Source organism: Chiloscyllium punctatum, chromosome 18, assembly GCF_047496795.1.
Source record: "Chiloscyllium punctatum isolate Juve2018m chromosome 18, sChiPun1.3, whole genome shotgun sequence".
NCBI lineage: Eukaryota > Metazoa > Chordata > Chondrichthyes > Orectolobiformes > Hemiscylliidae > Chiloscyllium > Chiloscyllium punctatum.
In genome coordinates this window covers 76,640,212-76,647,333 of record NC_092756.1, presented here as the reverse complement: position 1 = coordinate 76,647,333, position 7,122 = coordinate 76,640,212, and the positions used below count along the sequence as shown (strand labels likewise).

Here is a 7,122-nt window from a genome sequence, read left to right as displayed (position 1 = left end):
AGTAAGGCCATTCAGCCCATCGGGTCCACCCTGCCATTCAATGGTGAATGATGGGCATTTCAACGCCACTGGGTGGCACTCTCATCGTTCACCCTTAATTCCTTGCGCGATCAAGAATTTATCAATCTCTGCCCTGAAGACAATTAACGTCCTGGCCTCTGCTGCGCTCCACGGCAATGAATTCCACAGGCCCACCACTCTCTGCCTGAAGAAATGTCTCCTCATTTCCGTTCTAAATTGACCCCACTCTAATTCTCAGGCTGTGCCCATGGGTCCTGATGGAAACACATTCCCAGCATCCACCCTTTCTAAGCCACGCATTATCTAGTAAATTTGTATTAGATCTCCACTCAACCTTCTAAACTCTAATCAATACAATCCCAGGATCCTCGGCTGTTCATTGTATGTTAAGCCTCCCATTCCAGGGATCATCCGTGTGAATCTCCGCTGGACATGCTCCAGTGCCAGTATGTCCTTCCTGAGGTGTGGAGCCCAAAATTGGATACAGTATTTCAAATGGGTCCTAACCAGAGCTTTATAAAGTCTCAGAAGGACATCGCTGCTTTTACATTCCAACCCTCTTGAGATAAATGGCAACATTACATTTGTTTTCTTAACGACGGACTCAACCTGCAAGTCAACCTTTAGAGATTCCTGGACTATCATTCCCAGATCCCTTTGTACTTTGGCTTTATGAATTTTCTCACTGTTTAAAAAATAGTCCTTGCCTGTATTCCTTTTTCCAAAGTGCAAGTCCTAGCATTTTCTCAGGTTGAATTTCATCAGCCATTTCCTGGACCACTCTCCTAAACTGTCTAAATCTTTCTGCAGCCTCCCCACCTCCTCAGAACAACCTGCTTGTCTGCCTAACTTTGCATCATTGGTGAACTTCGCCAGAATGTCCCCCAGTCCCTTCATCCAGATCATTAATATATAAAGTGAACATCTGCGACCCCAACACTGAACCCTACGGGACACCACTTGTCACCAGCTGCCATTCCAAGAAAGAACCTTTTATCACAACTCTCTGCCTTCTGTCAGACAGCCAGTTCCCAATCCATGCCAGTAGCTCACCTCGAACACCATGGACCCTCACCTTACTCAGCAGTTTCCCATGACGCACCTTATCAATGGCCTTTTGGAAATCTAGGTAGATAACATCCACTGGGTTTCCCTGGTCTAACCTATTTGTTACCGCTTCAAAGAATTCTAACAGGTTTGTCAGGCATGACCTCCCCTTACTAAATCCATGCTGACTTGTTCTAATACAACCCTGCACTTCCAAGAATTTAGAAATCTCATCCTTAATGATGGATCCTATAATTTAACCTACAACCGAGTTTAGGGTAACTGGCCTATAATTTTCCATCTATTATCTTGATCTTTTCTTGAACAAGGGGTTTACAACAGGGATTTTCCAATCATCTGGGAATGTCCCTGACTCCAGTGATTTTTGAAAGATTAAAAATAGCCTCTACTATTGTCAGGCCCAATGTTCAACATGTTTAATGACTCATACAGCCATGATTGTCTCCCGCCATCTCTGAGAGAGGCCAATATTTCGCTTATTCTTAAAAAAGGGAGGTCCAGGGGGTACTGTGCTTCTTACAGGCCCATTTCTCTCTTAAATGTGGACTTTAAAATCCTCTCTAATCCTCTTGTGTTAAGGCTGGAGACAGTGTTACCTTCTATTGTGAAAGAGGACCAGACGGGCTTCATAAAGGGCCACAGATCCTCCAATAATGTTAGGAGGCTGCTTAATGTAATTCAAGTGTGTCAACAACAGTCAATATAGGGATTGGTGATTTCTCTAGATACAGAGAAGGCGCTTGACCGAGTTGAGAGGCCGTACCTTTTCTATACTCTGGAGCGGTTTGTTTTGGGCGAAGTTTTTATAAGATGGGTAAAGGTTCTCCACAATGACCCTCTCACTGCAATCATCACCAACAGGGTGTGATCAAGCAATTTTAACATTTTTTGGGTCAGCCGGCAGGTCTGTTCCCTTTCCCCACTGCTTTTTACAGTGGGGATCGAATCATTGGTGGAGGGCATTCATAGGGATCCCAATATATCAGCTCCAGACGTGGGGTCAAATTTACATCAGAGTTTATTGTATGTGGACAATGTCCTCATTCTTTCGTCAAATCCAGCAGTTTCAGTACCTCGCCTGTTAGCATGCATCTGTGTGTTTGGCACCTTTTTGGGGGACAAGATTAATCTTTCAAAATCAGAGGCTATGCCTATGGGTGGTCTTATGAAAGTGTTAAGTCTTGAGGGTGAATATCGATTCCCATTTAAATGGTCACAGGGGGGTTTTGTGTATTTGACCATGTTCATTACTCCAGTTCTGAATCGGCTGTTCAAAGCCAATTTTGTTCAATTATTTGACAAAATCAAACAAGACCTTCAAAGATGGAGGCCCTTCTGGTCTCGTGGTTGGGTTGGATAGTGCTTATTAAGATGAATATTCTCCCTCGTTTACTATACCCTATATGGATGCTCCCCCTGATTTTCGATAAGCAAACATTCAGGAGACTGAACGGCTGGTTCAGCCCCTTTATTTGGCATCGTCAGTGGCCCCTCATGAAATGAGCTAAACTGCGATTGTCTCACAGACTGGGGGGAGTTGATCTCCCAGACATTAAAAGCTACCAACTAAGCTCACTTTTATCCTACATGAGTGATTGGGCTTGTGGGGACCCTCTTTCAATGTGGTTCGATATTGAAACCTCCCAGGCTAAGGTGACACCTTACTCACTTGCTGTGTTTGGACAAAATGAGGACAGTTAGGGAATATTGCCATAACCCAATAGTTATCGATACTGTTAAAGCACGGAGGGCAATTCGGCAGAGGGAAGGCAATCTTGGCAAGACATCTTCTCTTACACCGGGTATGCCGGGTTTTCAACTGGGGATGATAGATTCAGGATCCAAACATTGGGCAGTTAGGGGTGTGTGTTGCGTGGGTGATTTGTTTGAGGGAGACACAATGATGTCCTTCGATCAGTTTGCACAGAAACACAAGCTATCGAACAGGGACCTCTTTTGTTTATTTCAAGTTAGAGATTTTATTTTTTAAAAATGACACTTTTGACTGATCCCTCCAGGTCCAACATAGAGAGAGGAGTGATTTAGCCCCATATCCTGCAGACCCCACAAAGGTCTGTATTTTTCTGACACAACATCCCACCAAACCCAACACAGACCTGGGGACGTTTCCAGGGGAGATGAGAAATCGACTTGACATCAGACAAAGAAGATCAGCCGTGAAGACAAGGCTTAAAAGTTAGCCATCCCCGATGGGACATGAACCCACAATTCCAGGCTGGGGAGGCCAGTGCCTTAGCCATTAGACCACTGGGACCACATCTACAAAACTGAAATGGCAGCCTGTAAATACTGCACCCTGAACCTCTCATATTGTGTTCTTCTCTGAGTTTTATATTCTCACTGATTGGTTGTTCCCCTTCCATCTCACGCTAAATCATTGGCTGCTTGATAAAATTGATCTTACCCCCCATTTCTCCCCAAACGGACCGACAAGAAATCCACGAAACTCCAACATTGCACAACTCAAGTCTGATGAAAATGGAGCAGACAGGAAAATAGCAAAGGGCTCAATGTTATTTTGTGCAGCACTTTCAAGATATTTGCAGTTAGTGGGGAAGGAGGAAGTGGAGATGTTGCAAAAAGCTGCATTGAGGACAATTCAACAGAATCTTCGCGGGCATTCAGCCCATTGTGGCTGTGCTGTCTCTTTCAGACAATTCACCCCAAGATCTCCCAAATCCTGAAATTACCTTGTGCAAGTTTCTACTAAAGAGCATTTTCCATAATCTCGAAGCAGGCAAGTGAGATTTAATGGAGTAGTTGAAAAATCCAGTCAATTTGGATTGAGATGGAGTTGATATGGGACGAAAATCAGCCACCACAAAGACCAGGCTGAAAAGGTCAACACCCCAAAAGGGATTTGAACCTCCAATCCACGACATCAGAAGCTACAGTCTTACCCATTAAGCCACAAAAACTCAGTGACAATACCCTACTGCGAATAGTTGATCTTAAATGAGTGCTACAGCCGAGCATGTTCCAAGATCTGTGACAACACACTGAGGGATGCACTAAAGTTTCGGGCAGCTGCTGCCAAGGTGTAACAGAGAAACAACACAGTCTCAGGTCGTTCTGACAAATTATCACATCGTTCTTTCATTTCTCAGACCCTCTTGGTGCCTGACAATGAACAGAGATCGGTTCCTGCCCAAGAACAAAATGCCTTTATTTTTCGTGACACAGAACTTTGAGAAATGTCAAAATTCCAGTGTTTTGTTGGTTCTTTTCTCTCTGCATAGACTGTACACAACTGATTTAGAACCTTTGTCTGCATTTTTATTTGATTTTTTATGAATAAAGTATATTTTTTAAATAAACAAAAATCTGGAGAGAGAGAAGATCTGCCCGAACTTGCGAGACCCCCCTTTGTGGAAGAGAGCCAGCCCTATATCGGGACAGGAAGGAGATTCCAATGGCCCAGCATGGATTGTTCCAGTTAATACCCTCGCCTCCTTGACCACAAAGTGGGGAGGGAAGTGGGAGTTGGCACGGGACAGGGTGACACGAGGCAGACGGACACACAAGATGGCCACTGAGCCATAAGTTGGCCACTTGGCACACAAGATGGCCGCCGGACCACAATATGGAGAGAGACAGCAGAGCAAATACAGACACTGCCTGGGGCCACCAGAATGCCAGAACAACGCACTCACAAATGAGTTGATTAGTTTAAGGCGGATGGGAGAGACAATACACATGAAGAACATACACTGCCCGCCGAAGGGTCTGGGTCAGACAACACCTTTGATAGAAATGCTAACTGTTAGATACAGACTCAGTACAGAGTGATAATAGCCAGAGCTGCAGTAATTGGCCTTCTCAGGAAGAGCGACTAGCGCCCATTACTACAGCAACGGACTTCCGCGCAGACGCTGAAACTGACAACTGCACTGAAATTAACAAAGGCCACACTGGAACTGACAATAACTGCACTGAAACGATCATGGATTCTGCAATGTTTCCAAGAAACAAGCCATGTTACAGAAACAATAACCTCATCACTGACCTGTTATATCACAAAATGTACAACAGTATCTTGACCATGTGCTCCGGGTTGAGAGAAGAATCACAGCTGACCACTGTGCTGTTGGTGCTGCTCTCTCCCCGGAGCTCCGGGATTTCCTTGGACAATAAACTCTGTTGGTGAACCCCGACTCTGACTCAGAGCCTGGTGATTTTCAGCAGTTGCCTTCCCACAAATGTTTGTCCAATCTGTGGATGTGGCACTCCAAGTACTCCAACGATGGCCTCACGACCTCACATCTCCATCATAGCCTCCTTGCAATTGTATTCAATACCTTGACTAAGAAAGGTAAGGGCCCAAATGCATAGCCACAGCCCCATCAGTTCCAACCTTGAACACCCAGATTTCAATCATTTCCATTGACATATTGGACCTTATCATAAATACCAAACATGCCGGTAATCTGGGGTTCAGCTGGTAATGTTGACAGAATATAGCTTAGACTGACACCAACACAACCAAAACAGAAGTTGCTTTGTCCATAGATTGGTAGGCCTATATGTTGGAGCCCCATTGATCTCATGGATAAAGCACTAACTTCCTAAACCAGAGATTGTGAGCTCAAGTCTTATTTGGGGTTTTGATTTGTTGAAATCTTCACTGTGCAGCTGATCTTAATCCTGTGTGGTCACGTGACCATGGCAACAAAATCAGGCATTCTCAATTGATTCTCAGCTGGAGAAATTTGACCAGACAGAAAATTGGCCAAACTAAATTAAACAGCAGCTATCGGCTCGAGAGAACAGTGCAACTAAGATCAAAGAGCGACAAAGATTCAAGAAGAACCAGTTCCAACCAGACTGAGGGTTATATATTGCGAAGTGTCAGCCTGAGCCAATCCACTTTATAGCTCCTGGCATGACAACAGTGAAGGGTTTTGGTGTGACCACATTGGATGATGTGAACCCAGCTCATGACCGTATTGGCCAAAGCCACAGAAGATTCTGGAAGATCAGATACAGGAGAGGAGGAAAACACACCTGACCGCCAAACGCTGAGCAAAGCCTTGACTGGGTCCTGCAGTGGAGCTCTGACCGTCTGCTCCAAACCTGTTCATAAAAGACTTCGCGTGAGAAGGGCAGGCCATTCAGCCCATCACATCCACACTGACCCTCTGAAGAGCATCCCACCAAGGCCCAACCCCTATCCTCTCAGCCTGCATTCCCCAAAGCCAATCCACCAAACCTGAACATCTTTGGGCTGTGGGAGGAAACCAAAGCACCCGGAGTACCCCATGGAGAGAATGTGCCAACTCAACACAAACAGACACCCAAGGGAGGAATCGAAGCCAGGTTCCTGACATTGTGAGGCAGCAATGCTACCCACTGAGCCACCATGCCATCCCCAGGAGAATCTCAGCAGGTTTTCAGCCATTGTGACTGTGCTGTCTCTTTCAGACAATTCACCTCAATCCTGAAAATCGTGTGCAAGAAGATGGCGGGCACCACTTCCCATCAACTGAATGCAGACATGGAGATTTTCCCCAAAGTACATTAGAAATCCAGTTAACAAAGGACAAGTAACTGACACCCCAGATGGGACTCGAACCCACAATCCCTGGCTTAGAAGGCCAGTGCCATATCCATTAGGCCACTGGGGCCACACAGTAGGCGCGAAATCACAGCCTTTATGTACTGCACCCGACCTCTCATACTGTGTGTTTCTGAGTGTTATACTCTCACTGATTGTTTTTGACCCCTACCATCTCATGATAAATTGTTGGCTGCTTGATTAATCAATCTCACGTCCCATTTGTCCCCAAACGGACAGTTGAGAAATTAACCAAACTCCAATGTTGCACAACTCAAGTCTAAGGAATATGGAGCAGACGAGAAAATAGCAAAGGGCTCAATGTTGTTTTGTGCAGCACCTTGAAGATATTTACAGTTAGTGGGGAAGGAGTAAGTGGAGATGTTGCAAACAGCTGCATTGAGGACAAATCAACAGAATCATTGCAGGCATTCAGCCCATTGTGGCTGTGCTGTCTC

At 45.2% G+C, this 7,122-nt stretch overlaps 1 non-coding gene across 1 annotated transcript; it reads right to left on the bottom strand.

Annotated features, from left to right (window-relative positions):
* Nucleotides 1-6,661: 6,661 nt before the first annotated feature.
* On the bottom strand, nucleotides 6,662-6,734 carry trnar-ucu (transfer RNA arginine (anticodon UCU)). The gene has a single exon. It is a non-coding gene; the product is annotated as a tRNA-Arg (tRNA).
* Nucleotides 6,735-7,122: the final 388 nt, after the last annotated feature.